We start from the raw sequence: 15829 nt of genomic DNA on the forward strand, positions 1-15829 counted from the left end.
TCATAGTGACAGAATCAGCCACTTTGTCGGACAGGGTAATGATCGGGAATGCACTCTCTCTGATGGAAACCAAACTGCCGGCAGTTGATTTCAATCGTTGGAATTTTGTTTTGCAAAATTAATATATTTATATATATGTACAGTTTCAAATTGTTTGCAAATGGTTTTAATTCCCGGGATCCATGTGAGAGGAGAGTGCGGCACTGTTCCTTGCAGCCGAGGGAGAGGTCCTCTCTTGTCGGGCAGTGCTTGATCATTAAGGGCTGAGAGGTTAAGTGTAAGACCATTGAGGATAATACCTGATGGGCTAATCTTGCACCTGCCCACAGTCCCTGGGTTTTTATAAGATGGCTTGGCCCAGGGACCACTTAATTTAAGTGTTGGGCCCATAGGGTCCATATGATGGACTCAAGGGGTTCATTGAGTTTTTCAGTGAATTCGGCTGGGCCTTGTATTAAAGGCTAGGCCGAACCCATGTGGCTGGTGTGTAGATCAATGCTTGGGTCCCACGCCATACAAAGAAGCCCAACTAGGCAGCAGATTGGAAAGTAATTAGACACTGAACACTTAATGGGCCAGAAGCCCATTTCGAGCTGGGCTGATATGATCACCCATCCTTGGGGCGAATCTGAGATTAATGTTAGTAAAAGGATTGGGCCTTTAGCCTTATCCACTCTTGGAGACCAAATTCAAGTTAGGTAACCTCCTGATAAGATCAGGAGTAAGCTAACTTTATCTGCAGATAGGATTAAGATTATCCCCTATCCAAATACTGATTTGGATTGGGATAACTCCTAATTAGGAGGATTCTTAATCAAGAAGAAAGGAGGAGAAACCCTAACCAAGAAAGAAAAATATCAGATTTCGAACCACCTTGAAGAGATATAGGATATCTCCTGCGAATTGAGATAGGATCTCATTCATACTCCAGAAAAAGAAAAAGGCAGGTCAGCCTTTTCGCCTTTAGAGTTCTCCTCCTGCCGCCGCCATCTTTTTTTTGCAAGATTAGATCTTTGCAGAAAAGAAAGTCAAGAAATTTGTTATTGACATTAGTCTTGCAACAAAGACTAAAAGGATTCAGTGTTTAGTGTTTCCAGAGGATTCTTGTGAAGGATCCAGTGTGTAGGACGCACCCTGCTGGTTCAGTTCCATCCACAGCTGTGTCATCTTCAGCAGGAACGGATCTTGGAGCATTCTTTGGGCGTGAACACCAACTTTGGGAGATACTGCTTCTCCGGATCAGGTATAATCCTCCCATTTATCTTTTGGTACAGATCTGGTTTGATTATGGTTCAAGTAGGATCCTTGAATATTGTATTCTAAACTTAGGGAATATGATTCCCAGTTGGGAGAAGGTAGGAAGTTTTTGAAATTCGCCCACCCATTCCGCAACCTTTATGGCGTCCATTAGATGGATCCTACCCTTCTTTCAGATGGATCAAGTTATACATCACTGCAAGGGGGAAAATAGGCTATATTAATGGAAGAATCAAAGAACCACCCTCTGGGAATGCTGAATATGATAGATGGGATCAGGAGAACATTATGATAATGTATTGGCTCTTGGTCTCCATGCAACCACAAATAAGAAAGAACTTCATGTGGGCTGAAACTGCAAATGAGATCTAGGAACAAGCAAAATCCACATATTCAGAACTACGACACTATGCCAAGATCTATCAACTGCAGGCAGCAGCATCTACTTGTCGACAGGGGGAGAGAAGTTTATCAGTATATTACTCTTACTTGACCTCTGTCTGGAAGGAATTGGACCATTACCAGAATGTTGATTGGAAGTGTGATGAGGATGCCAAACTATACAAGAAGCTTGTCTCACAGCAAAGAGTGTTTGCCTTCTTGCATGGTCTAAATCCTATGTATGAGTCCATCAGAGTACAAATTCTCAGTTCTAAGGATCTTCCATCAATTCAGGAAGTCTATGCTCTTGTTCAATCTGAAGAGAGTAGAAGGAACTTGATGAACAGCACTGGTGGGGATGCAATTGTGTTGGCAGCAAAAGGGGGTGTCTCTACTAGTGTGGGATCTTCTTCCAAGAGAGGGGATCTCTAGAAAAAAACAAAAGATAAAGAAAAACTGTGGTGCACTAATTGTCAGAAACCCTAACACACCAAAGATACCTGTTGGGATCTCCATGGGAAACCAAAATGGGCTCAGATCTGACTAAGAAGCAAGGCTCAGATGTGAATAAAAGGTCTGGGCAGCAAGGTACAAAGAAACACCACGTGGCCAACATGGTTACTTGGGAGAATCAGCCCCCCATTCCTACTATGACTCAAACACATCTCTCTGGATCTGACCCAAGGGAAAATATTGTAAACTCCTTCTGTGACCATCTAGAGCTCTATGGTAGAGCAATTCGTCAGACGGATGCTCCTTCCACAACCTCATTTGCATCAACGTCAGGGTAACCCTGCCATAGCTTTCCATGTTGCTCCTCACAACCTTGACTCTCCATGGATCATTGATTCTGGAGCGTCAAAACACATGACTGGTATGCCCTCTTACTTTCAAACCTACCACCCTCTTTCTGGAAGAGACAAGGTGAGACTAGCTGATAGATCATACACTTCCATAGCTGGTCAAGGAACTCTCTCTCTTCCTCTTGGTCTTACACTTCCTGATGTTCTTCATGTTCCAAAATTTCCCATGAATTTGTTCTCAGTTAGTAGTGTTATTAATTCCTTAAACTGTTATGTGACCTTTTTCCCTTCTTATTGTGTGATTCAGGATCTGGACTCGGGGAGGACAATTGGTAGGGGACGTATGGTTGATGAACTCTACATGATGGAGAATACGGCTAGTCTTAATGTTACAGAGCCTATGAATCAGTTCAAAAAGAGTAAAGTGTATTTATGGCATTGTCGTCTTGTCATTTGTCTTTTGAGTCCTTGAAAGTTGTATTCCTAGAACTGTGTAAGTCAATGTCTGTTTCTGATTTCTCTTGTAAAACGTGCCAGTTAAGCAAGCATTGTAGAACTCATTTTCTTCAAAAAATAGTAAATCTGAGTTTCATCATCACATTGTTCATTCTGATGTATGGGGCCTTGTTACTTTACCTTCTGAGAGTGGCTATAAGTACTTCATTACCTTCATTGATGATTATTCTAGATATACTTGAGTACATCCAATGCGAACCCGGGAGGAACTACAAAAAATTATCCAAGACTTTCAGCGGATGGTCTTCACCCAAATTCAGACTGAGATACAAATTTTCCAGTCAGACAATGCAAATGAGTTTTTTCATAGTGATCTCACGGAGTTCTTTGCTTCACATGGCTCACTTCATCGTAGCTCTTGTGCACGCACACCACAACAAAATGGTGTGGCTGAACGGAAGAACCGACACCTCTTGAAGTGGCTCGGGGTCTACTACTTCATATGAGTGTCCCCATACGTTTTTGGTTTGAGGTTGTCATTTGTTCTACGTACCTTATTAACCGAATGCCCTCGCGTTGGTTAGAGTGCAAAGCCCCGCATCAGCTTCTCTTCCCTAAGGCCCCTCTTCTTTCTATCCCTCCTCGTGTACTTGGTTGTTGGTGCTTTGTCCAAAATTTGTCTCCCACCCGTGGGAAATTGGATTCTCGTGCTATCCCGTGCATATTTCTTAGTTACTCTTTCACTCAAAAGGGGTATCGTTGCTTTGATCCTATTTCTCGAAAATTCTATGTCTCCATGAATGTTACTTTCTTTGAAGATGAGCCTTTTTCCTTTTCTCCTTAGGGGGAGTGTAGGCATGAGGAGAAATTGGTTTAGTTTCCTTCTCTTCCTGATCCTTCGCCATTGGTTCAGCCTCCTTCTCTTCCCGATCCTCCACCTTTCCGTGTCTTTTCTCATCGTCGCAAAGGCCAACCAAATTCAAGAGCTGTGGAGAATCCAGAAGTTGTACCTCAAGTGCCATTAAACTCCTCGGGGGAAGATCATACCCACTCAGGTAACTTGACTCCCAATGATGTTCCTGACTCCTCTGTTGCTAGTGATCTTGACCTTCCTATTGCCCACAGGAAAGGTGTTAGGTTGTGTACCACTAAACATCCCATTTCCAACTTTGTTTCCTATGAGAACATTTCACCCTCATTTCGTGCCTTCCTTACCTCCATTGACAGTGTCCCTATTCCCAAGAATGTAGTAGAAGCTCTTTCAGTACCAGAATGGACAAATGCCATGAAGGAAGAAATTAATGCCCTTCATAAAAATGGCACGTGGGAACTTGTTGATCTTCCTAAGAATCCAGTTGGATGTAAATAGGTGTTCACAGTTAAGCATGGGGCTGATGGAACCGTGGAGAGGTATAAAGCTCGTTTAGTGGCAAAGGTGTTTACTCAAGTATATGGATTTGATTATGCAGAAACTTTTGTCCTTGTTGCCAAGATGAACTCTATTAGAGTTCTTTTCTCTCTTGCTGCTAATCTGAATTGGGATCTACATCAGCTTGACATCAAGAATGCTTTCTTGAATGACGACCTTGAAGGGGAAGTTTATATGGTTCAACCCCCTGGTTTTCTGGCTCAAGGCAATGAACAGAAAGTGTGCAAGTTAAAGAAGTCTTTATATAGGCTGAAGCAATCACCAAGAGCTTGGTTCAGCAAATTCCATGTTGCGGTTCAACAAAAGGGATACAAGCAATGTCAATCAGATCACACACTGTTTGTGAAAAGGGGAGAAGGTAAAATGGCTGCCTTAATAGTATACGTGGATGACATAATTGTTACTGGTGATTGGAAGGATGAAATTCATATGTTGAAGGGTTTCCTTGCCACTCAATTTGAAGTAAAGGATCTAGGACCTGCCAAATACTTCCTTGGGATTGAAGTTGCTTGATCAAAAAAATGTATCTTTATCTCCCAAAGGAAATATGTCCTAGATTTGCTTCAGGACACTGGAAAGATGGGGGTTAAGCCAGCTGACTCTCCCATTGACCCCAACCATAAATTAAGTGACAGCCAGGGTGAACCTCTTAAAGATGTGAAACAATTTCAGAGGCTTGTAGGGAGATTGTTATATCTCTCTATGACCCGTCCAGACATCGCATATGTTGTTGGTGTCCTCAGTCAGTTCATGCATGCAACTTTGTAGAAGTTTCCTGGTGCTGGCTTGTTATTTCAAAGGCACGAGCATTTGAGAGTTGAAGTTTATACAGATGTAGATTGGGCTGGATCTCAAAGTGACAGAAAATCTACTAGTGGTTACTGCACCTTTGTAGGAGGGAACCTTGTTACTTGGAGGAGTAAAAAGCATACTGTGGTGGCTAGATCTAGTGCTGAAGCTAAATACCATGCAATGGCCCACGGAGTAGCTGAAGGTATGTGGATAAAGAATCCGTTGAGTGAGTTGGGTTTCCCAGTGGACAAACCCATAACTCTATTCTGTGATAACAAAGCAGCAATAAGTATTGCTACTAACCTGGTACTACATGACAGAACAAAGCACATCGAAGTTGACAAGCATTTTATCAAAGAGAAAGTCATCACATGCGAAGTATGTACTCCCTATGTCAGCTCTGAAAACCAACTAGCAAACATCTTGACAAAAGGGATAAACTATTCCAAACATCATGATCTCTGTGACAAGTTGGGCATGATTGATATCTATGCCCCAACTTGAGGGGGAGTGTTGACAAATGTTGTTGTACACAGGTTTAGTACCATAGGGGTATTTCTGTAATTTTTCCATACTTTATGTTGTACGACCAATATAGTATAAATAACAACTGCTTCACTCGCCTGAAGCATTCTTTTGAGGCATTCAGTCCTCTCGCCTATCCTCTCTTCTCTTCTCTCTTCCCCTCTTCCTCCTCTCTTATCTTGCTCAACACTTTGTATTTCTTTTTCTCCATAAATTTTTTTATTTACCTTCAAAAAAAAAAACACTTGTGCAACAAAAAGAATCAAGTCATTTTTTCACTCTGTGCTTCAAAAGCACATTTGGGCCAAATATGCTTTTCACACAAATGCATAAGGTGCAAATGTATATATATCACATGGAAAAATTTGCAACACATGGCACAAGTATGGGTCATGATGCCCATCAGGGGCAGATCTATGTAGAAGTCAGCACAGGCAATTGCCCCCACTGACATTTGAAAAAGTTTTATGTAGTTAAAAAAGAAATTTGATTTTTTCACAATTGTCCATGCTCAAATATACAAGAATGACTTTATGACACCTGCATCCCAGACCCACTTAAAATCTGAAACTGAAATGGAATAATGAGAAGCTACATGACTCTTGCACCTTATTTTTCCCAATATAATAACCATGACCCCTAAAAACTAAAGGGATCATCGGAACCATCTGTTTTCTTTTCAAGTTTAGGGTTGGAGCAGGTCGCTAGACTGCGGAGGAGGAAATCCGAACAATGAACCAAATAGTCATTCCTTCCATCTCTATTCAAATGTTATGACTAAGTTATTGTTACGACAATGGCTACCCTTACTGATCAAACGTCTTGGGTCCACCAGTAATGCCCATAAATATACCCTGGGTTGTTGAACAATTGTAGAGGGGCATGGGATTTACTGCAAAGTCACAAGCATGTTTTCTTATGGGGCAGCTCCGCCTTGGAAGGAGAAGCCAAGTGAGGAGCAATCATCGGATGCCTCAATATCGGAGGAAAGCGAGTGTGCATGCGGGAGCAAGAGAACCTCCTTGACCTCACATCCTATGAACCCATCAGTCCACATTTTACATGTACCAACAGATAGTCGATTCGAATTTTAACAAAATTTGGTTCCTTTAATGGCAATTCATTTAGGTGGGACAACCAAAAATAAAAAGTAAATAATTTTGATACCAACTTACTAAACTGAGCCCCTCTCCCTCTCTCTATTTCTTCCTTATGGACCAGTGGCAAGCAACAACCGGCGTAGAGCAAAACCCTCATTACAAAAACCAGAATTTCTGAATTATAAGATTTTTCTCTAAGTAAACTTGTAATTGAGGTGATCCAAAATGTTAAAGCGAGAACATGGATTCAAATAGCTTGGCTCCCTGAAGCCTAGAAAATACATCCTCCAAGTCAGGTAACTCTGGACTGCCCAAAATCTGAGCTCTCACTGATTTGCACTCTAGTTTGATTCCTAAAAGAAACTTAGCTACATACAATTCTTCTCAAATGCAAATCAGTTCTCAAATATTAGGTGTAAATTTGAAGATTAGAAGAAAAAGGAAGAATAGAAGTAAGAGCAGCAATACAAGAGAAGAAGATGGCGAAAAGAGAAGGAAGAAGAAGAATAAATCGACTCATCTCTCCTTTCTCCTCTAACCCTTTTTTTATTAAGAATTAAAGTTAGAGTAATGACAAGTATGCCCTTAAGTGGGTGGCCAGCTAGGCAGTAACATAAAGAGATTAAACAAAAAGAAATAACAGGCCCATTAAGAGAGGCCCATTAGCCAACAATAAAAGAAAAGATATTACAAGAGAATATACTAGGGCCCATTCGACCCTGTCTCTTTACACTCCCCCTCAAGCTGAGCATAGATGTCAATCACGCTCAGCTTGCTTATATAGTGTGTCATTTTCCCTCTTGGAACTCCCTTGGTCAAGATATCAGCCAATTGCTCGTCTGATGTGATGAATGGCAAACAAACTTCTCCCGAGGAAACTCTTTCCCTTATAAAATGTCTATCAACCTCAATGTGCTTAGTTCTGTCATGTTGAACAGGATTATGTGCAATGTCGATAGTTGCTTGGTTGTCACAGTAGAGCATCATTGGCTTCCGTAGTCAATCCCCAATTCTTCTAGAAGGGATCTAGCCATAGTAATTCTGACACACCATGTGCCATTGCCCTGTATTCTGCTTCAGTTGAGGATTTAGCAACTATAGACTGTTTCTTACTCCTCCATGACACAATGTTCCCAGCGACCAGAGCACAATAACCTGAGGTGGATCTCCTATCATCAATACATCCTACCCAATCAGCATCAGTGAAAGCTTCCAGCTTCATGTGTCCATGTTTAGCAAATAGAATACATTTCCCTGAAGTACCTTTCAAGTAACACAGAACCCTTTCTGCAGCAGCTAAATGAGTATCTCTAGGAGAAGGCATAAATTGACTAATAACACTTACTGCATAGGAAATATCTGGCCAAGTCATGCAAAGATATAACAACTTCCCAAGCAGTCTCTGAAACACCCCCTTATCAGATAAGAGCTCACCATCTGTAGCAGAAAGCTTATGATTAGGATCAATAGGAATGGAAATTGGTTTAGCTCCAAGTTTACCAGTCTCAGCAAGGAGGTCAAGGACATATTTACACTGAGAAATGAAGATACCATCCTTAGATCTAGCAACTTCAATGCCCAAAAAATACCGAAGATCTCCCAAATCCTTGATCTCAAATTCAGAGTTGAGAAATCCTTTTAGTTTACTGATCTCTTCAGTGTCATTACCCGTGACCACAATATCGTCAACATAAATTATCAAGAAGGTCACCAAAGAGTCATTTCTCTTCAAGAACAGAGTATGATCAGATTGAGTTTGTGTGTTATGGGCCCGGAAATAGGATCTCGTCACGGGTCGGTCCACGGGGAAAACCTCCTGTTTTCCCTTGTCCCTTCTTGATGAACCTATCTTGGTGTCTTTGGTGATTTGTTCAAGATATCACCAACTCTCCTAACTCACTTCTTTAACTGAATATTCGATATATTTATTGACTGATAGCAGCTCCTTAAATAGGAGATTACAAGAGTCCTAATCTTAGGGAATCTCCTTGCTGAATAGGGAGACTTCCAATTCTATCTTGCTAAGGATAAGATAAGCTAATCCTAATCTGATAATAAGATAAACTAATCCTAATCTGATAACAAGATAAACTAATCCAATTTGATAACTTACTAAAAAGATAAGATAAGAACAATAGAATAAGATAAGAACAAGCAAAATGAGCTAATCTAATCTAGATAAGGCTGCTGTTGCCGAACTGGGTAGGATGAGCATCACTGAATCCTTGCTGCTGTTGGCGGTGGGCCCGGGGCCTGTTGTTGTCGGCGGCGATGGTACGTCTTCCTGAGGAAGGCATCCATAACATTACTCCCCTCCTAGACTACGAGCTTGTCCTCAAGCTCGAAAGCTGGATATGTGGCCTGGGAACTCTGCCAATGGGAGCCATGTGGCTTCGGCCGATGGTAAATTACACCATTCTACCAAGACTTTAACAGCAGCACCAACAAAGAGCTTAGCTGACTGATGGGGAAGCTCAGTACCTGTATCATCAAGAAACAAGTTGCATAAGATGTTGTTCTGAGGTCCTTCTTGAGAGCCATCAATCCCAAATAGGGAGCCCCATGAGCCATAACCATTGTTAATGGCATCCGATATTCCAGCAACAACTCCAACCATAAGATAATCAGTGTCGTAGGAGGAATGAGAAGTGTAGTCCATTTGAAGAGGTACAGTTCCCCAAACTCTGTATCATCTGCAGCCTTTGAAGTTACAGTGAAGTTGGTGTCAACTCCTGCAAGAACTTTAAGAAGACCTTGGAAGACGGCAAAAAGATGAGCTGAGACACCTCCTATCACCCAGAATTGTTTATTGCACCACCAATCCTGAATGCTAACACCGCTCCATCGGAGCTCAAGCACACCAGTGGCTATGATGGACAGAAAGAGGGGAATGAACCATATGCTAGCAAGATTATTCAGAGTAGGAATGTGAACTTTCCAGTGAGAAGACAGACAGCAGGAATGATGCAGTAGGCAAGCAAAGGAATGGAAGTTAAAGGGTAAACAATGGTGTTAGTATAGGCCAACCTCTCTAACCATTTTAGTTTTCCTCCATAGCCATACCATAGAGGGCAATGCCGACTAAGGAATATCTCAACTGATCCAAGAGCCCACCTGAGTACTTGGTGCAGACGATCTGAAAGATTTATAGGAGCTGAACCTTTAAATGCAGCTAGTTTAGGAACACAATACACTAACTTCCATCCTCTACAGTGCATCTTGAACCCTGTCAATATGTCTTCTGTGACTAAGCCATAAATCCATCCAAGCTCTTTTCCCCATTCGGTTTTCTCTTCATAGCCCCAGATAATAACATGAATAGCCTCCTTAATGAGGGTTGTGTTGTTGATACCCTCAGGAAGACCACCTTCTTCCATAAGTGTTGAAGCAATGAAAACAGGTGACTGTCCAAACCTCTTCTCAAAGTTTTTCTGAGACATGAGAGATGATTTCTCTAGCTCATTGTATCCTTCAAGCCCTCCTTCAATCTCTTCAAGATCAAGGATAGGGGCAGAGCCTTTCTTGGAATAGTCCTTTGCCATCACTTTCGTCTTCTTGCTGTCAAACCCTCCAAACAAACTTCTTTCTCCCTTCTTTGGTTTCAACTTTTTCCTTGATCCACCATAACAACAGCAACACCAGGAAGGCCAGCAATCACAAGTCATCTTTGGTCTCTTTTCAGACACTGGTGGGTCATAGCCATACAATGATTGCCTGTTCAAGACACAACCAGTTCCAACGTAGACTGGTCCTTGGATCCCATCCAAGCCTTTCTTGTTGATATCAAGGAACACTATATTGCGATTAGCGTATCTACGGTGGCGATCAATACCGTCGAACCTCTGTGGAAACTGGACATAACTTAGCTTCTTTCCAAGCTGAGGATCCATCAGAAAGCACATGGCTTCCCTTACAGCCTTGCTGTAAATCACATAGAGTGGAGGTGGCAGTAATTCTGCTAAATTATGCTGCCTTAATTTCTTTGTATGCAGAACCCCTAGTTGGTGTTGGACAAGCAAGGATGCTTTCTTCAGAGATTTCGGGAGACTTGAAAGGAACTTCTTTCGGTGTGCAATGGTCTCCATAAGGCTTTTCTTGTGTTGCTCCAGTTTCTCATGAAGTTTGCAGAGTTCTTTTCGCCGGAAAAGCTCAAAATTAAGCCGCCTTAACATCAGGTCATGTGCACTGTCTTTTGATAGTACAAATCCCTTAATATCTTGAGGGGCTGAACTGAAAAACTCTTCCTCAGGCACAAGTTCAATATCCGGATACTTTGACTTGAAATCTTTGTGCACCTTTATGGCTTTCCCAAAATGAATTTTCTCATACATCAAATTGTGAAGCTGCAATGTAGTCAAATCTACTGGTGCCTTAGCACGTTCTGTTTCTGCTTTAACACGATCCTCTTCTAGCAATATAGAACGATTTACCTTATCCCGGTCATCTGTCCATTGATTCCAAAAAAACTGCTCGCAGTGATACATGAAGAAGTAAGGAGAAGGGAGATGCAAGTTGACTCCCAGACACAGTCAACAGAACTACCTGGAGAACATTCAGCCTTAGTCTCCACTAAGGGGAATAGATTTTCAGACAAGAAGTCCCTCAAGTGTACACATTGTGGTGGTGAGAAACACACAAAGGAGAAATGTTGGGTCTTGTACCCTCATCTGAAACAAGCTGCTCTGAGAAAGGACAAAAGGCAACATAAGGGCCACACAGCAAGTGGGAATCTTGCCACCAACAACAGTAGTGACAACTCACAGAGTATTCAGACAGTGTCTTCTTCCACCGCAAGGCAGGCTGCCGACTTCTTTGGACCAAGTACTTTGGGCTTCACAGCTAGTGAGGTGGAGGTTCTCAGTCGGGCATTAGCCCGTCTGAAGAACAATTCTTTAGCTTCCACCTCTCTTGCCAAATCAGGTACAACCTCTGCATTTAGTGTATCTAGTTCCATTAATTCTACCTCTTGGGTGATTGATTCCGGAGCCACTGACCATATGACACATATGTCCTCCTTATTCTCCACATATCATTTGTTGTCTGGCCAGGATAAGATGAGAGTAGCTGATGGGTCCCTCTCCACCATCTCTGGAAAGGGGGTGGTTGACCTAAGCAAGGATCTCTCTCTTAAATCAGTCCTACATTTTCCTAGTCTTACCTCAAATCTGTTGTCTGTTTCAAAGCTTACAAAAAACTTGAACTGCAGTATAACTTTCTTTCCTTCTCATTGTGTCTTCTAGGACAGATTGACGAGGAGAACGATTGGGAGTGGTCATGAGTATGGGGGCCTCTACTATTTTGATGAAGATGTCAGCTTAGCCTTGCAAGCTTCTACTACTAGTCCGGAAAGTGTGGAGTCAATAGCTAGGCTGCACTTGTGGCATGCTAGGCTAGGTCATTTGTCCTTTTCTTCCTTAGCAATGTTGTTTCCCGAATTATGTAAGGGCATTCCGAGTCAGAGTTTAATTTGTGATGTGTGTCAAATGTCAAAACAATGTAGATCAATGTATCCAATTTCTAATAATGAAATTCAAGCCCCTTTTGATTTGGTTCATTCTGATGTTTGGGGTCCTTCACCCATTGTTTCCATTGATGGCTTCCGTTACTTTCTCAGTTTTATTGACCATTATTCTCGGTGCACTTGGATTTATCTGCTGAAAGGATGTGAAGAAGTTCCCCGGATAACTATGATGTTTTGCAAGATGGTTGAAACACAATTTGATAAAAAGATCAAGCAATTCCGTTCAGACAATGCAGCTGAATACTTTGAAAGATCCCTGAACTCATTCATGGAAGATGCAGGCATGTTACATCAATCCTCATGTGCTTACACCCCTCAGCAAAATGGGGTTGTTGAGCGCAAGAACAGGCATCTATTGGAGATAGCTCAAGCCCTTCTTTTCCAGCACAATGTGCCCAAGCAATATTGGTCTCAAGCTGTTCTCACTACATCATACCTGATAAATCGGATGCCATCTAAGGTACTGGGTATGAAGACCCCTTTCTCTGTTTTGTGTCCCACTCTTCTAGAATTTCCTCTTCCCCCGCAGGTTTTTGGTTGTACATGCTTCATACATGTGAAAGATCCAAAGAAGACCAAGCTGGATCCTAAGGCTACAAAGGGAATATTTTTGGGGTACTCTCCTACGCAAAAGGGGTATAAGTGTTATGATCCTGTCTCCAAGAAAAAATATGTCACTAGGGATGTAGTCTTTTTTGAGTCTCAACCCTATTTCCAGTCTTCTCAGAATCCTCTTCAGGGGGAGAGTAGTGGGTTGGAAGAGGATTCTCATTCTCCCTTCTTTTTTGTTCCCATTTCATCACCTTCCACTACTACTAGCTGTAACATTCCGGGTCAACCTAGTGAGACTTCCACTGTGCCAGTTGCTTCTCCAGATTCGGCTGATGCTTCTGAAGGTTCCAGTAAACAAGAGAAAGAGATACTTACATACAATAGAAGGAAGAAGGCCCCTCAACCTCATGATTGCAACCAGTTGAACTCAGATCAATCTGTCTCTGCAATCCAAGGTAATTTTGATTCACTCAATTCAGATTTGGATCTTCCTATTGCTCTCCGTAAGCCTGTTCGTTCTTGTACCACTCCGCATCCCATAGCCGATTATGTTTCTTACTCACACTTATCCCCTGCCCATCATTCCTTTGTGTCTGCTCTTTCCTCTGTATGTGTCCCTTCCAGGTATTCAGAGGCGGCATCTGATCCAAGGTGGAAAGAAGCCATGAATGAGGAGATGAAAGCCCTAATGAAAGCAAGGACATGGGAATTGGTGGACCTGCCAGAAGGGAAAGGCACTGTTGGGTGCAAGTGGGTATTTACAGTAAAGCACAGGGAATATGGGTCAATTGAGAGGTACAAGGCCAGACTTGTGGCAAAGGGATTTACACAAAAGGAAGGAATTGACTACAAGGAAACCTTTGCCCCAGTAGCAAAGCTCAACACAATCAGGGTTCTACTGTCACTAGCAACCATCTCCCCGGGCATGGTTTGAGAGACTTTGTTTGGCCATGAAGAAAGTAGGGTACACTCAGAGTAGTGCAGATCATACATTGTTTACAAGGAGACAGGATGACAAACTTACAACACTCATTGTGTATGTGGATGATATGGTGATTACTGGAAATGATGTGAAAGAGATGAAGAGGCTGAAGGAGTTCTTAGCTTCAGAATTTGAGATCAAAGACCTGGGAAATCTGAGATACTTTCTTGGAATTAAAGTTGCTAGATCAAGAGAAGGAATCTACATATGTCAAAGAAAGTATGTGCTAGATCTCCTAGAGGAAACAAGCATGATGGGGTGCAGGCCAGCAGACACTCCAATAGAACCAAGCCATGGATTACAAGAATCAATGGGTGAGGAATACTGTGATAAGGAAAGGTACCAAAAGTTGGTAGGAAAACTGATATACTTATCCCTTACTCGGCCAGACATTGCCTGTGCAGTGCATGTTGTCAGTCAATTCATGCACTCACCAAAGGCCCCTCATATGAGAGCAGTGGAAAGAATCCTCAGATACTTGAAGACTTGCCCAGGGAAAGGAATTCTATTCAGAAAAAACAGCAGACTTGAAATTGAAGCCTACACTGATGCTGATTGGGCTGGGTCCGTTGGAGACAGAAAATCAACCTCAGGTTACTGTACATTCTTGGGAGGAAACCTAGTCACATGGCATAGTAAGAAGCAGAATTTTGTGGCTAGATCAAGTGCAGAAGCAGAATACCGGGCTATGGCACACGGGGTTGCTGAACTCTTATGGCTCAGGACTCTCCTTAATGAGCTTGGTATCAAGACTGAGGGTCCTCTCAAGCTGTATTGTGATAATAAAGCTGCTATCAACATTGCCAACAATCCTATGCAGCATGACAGGACAAAACATATTGAAATTGATCGACACTTTGTCAGAGAGAGAATTATTTCAGGAGAACTTTGTGTGCCTTATCCTTTATCAGAGATGCAGATTGTAGATGTATTAACTAAAGGGCTGGCATCAACGAAGTTCAGGGACATACTTGGCAAGCTAAACATGATTGATATTCATGCTTAGCTTGAGGGGGAATGTTAGAATGTTAGAGTGATGTTCGGCTGATAAGAGTTCTTATTAGCCCATTCTTATGTTTAACTTATCTTGTAACTGGGCTTGTGTTAATGGGCCTAATCCTGTTTAATGATTTAAGTCATCTGGGTGTCCCATCACTAATCAGGGGCATCCTAGTAATTTCTTGTACCTTGTACTATATTCATCTATAAATAAAGGACTGGTCGACTGGATAGTACAGTTTGACATTCTCTTCAGTTCTGTGGTTCTCTTCTCTTCCTTGCTACTTCGAGTATAGCTCCTCAGATTACAATTCGATATCTTTATTGACTGATAGCAGCTCCTTAAATAGGAGATTACAAGAGTCCTAATCTTAGGGAGTCGCCTTGCTGAATAGGGAGACTTCCAATTCTATCTTGCTAAGGATAAGATAAGCTAATCCTAATCTTATAATAAGATAAACTAATCTTAATCTGATAACAAGATAAACTAATCCAATCTGATAACTTAATAACAAGATAAGATAAGAACAATAGAATAAGATAAGAACAAGCAAAATGAGCTAATCTAATCTAGATAAGGCTGCTGTTGCCGAACTGGGTAGGATGAGCATCACTGAATCCTTGCTGCTGCTGGCGGTGGGCCCGGGGCCTGTTGCTGCCGGCGGCGATGGTACGTCTTCCCGAGGAAGGCGTCCATAACATTGTGTGTAGCCAAAGGAGACAAGAACAGCCCTAAACCTTTCAAACCAAGCCCAAGGAGACTATTTGAGACCATAAATAGATTTCTGCAGTTTACACACCTTGCCTTGCATTTCCTTCCCATACACCCCTGGAGGCAGAGACATATAGACCTCTTCATGTAGGTCTCCATTCAAGAAGGCATTTTTAACATCAAACCGGTGTAGGGGCCAGTCAAAAGTAGCGGCTAGAGATAACAAAACCCTGAAATAGGTCATCTTAGCTACAGGAGCAAATGTCTCAAGATATCCAATACCACACATTTGAGTGTAGCCCTTAGCAACCAACCTAGCC

The 15829-nt window shown here is 42.1% G+C and overlaps 2 pseudogenes across 1 annotated transcript in view; both read right to left on the bottom strand.

Moving 5' to 3' along the window:
- The window catches only part of LOC148871470 (indole-3-acetaldehyde oxidase-like), a 103890-nt pseudogene that overhangs the window by 70843 nt on the left and 17218 nt on the right, over nucleotides 1-15829 (bottom strand). The window lies entirely within an intron of this gene.
- Nucleotides 9079-11227, bottom strand: LOC148871472 (cellulose synthase A catalytic subunit 4 [UDP-forming] pseudogene; annotated as a pseudogene).

The sequence above is a fragment of the Nelumbo lutea genome, chromosome 2, assembly GCF_056320005.1.
Source record: "Nelumbo lutea isolate HS-2025 chromosome 2, American lotus-T2T, whole genome shotgun sequence".
NCBI lineage: Eukaryota > Viridiplantae > Streptophyta > Magnoliopsida > Proteales > Nelumbonaceae > Nelumbo > Nelumbo lutea.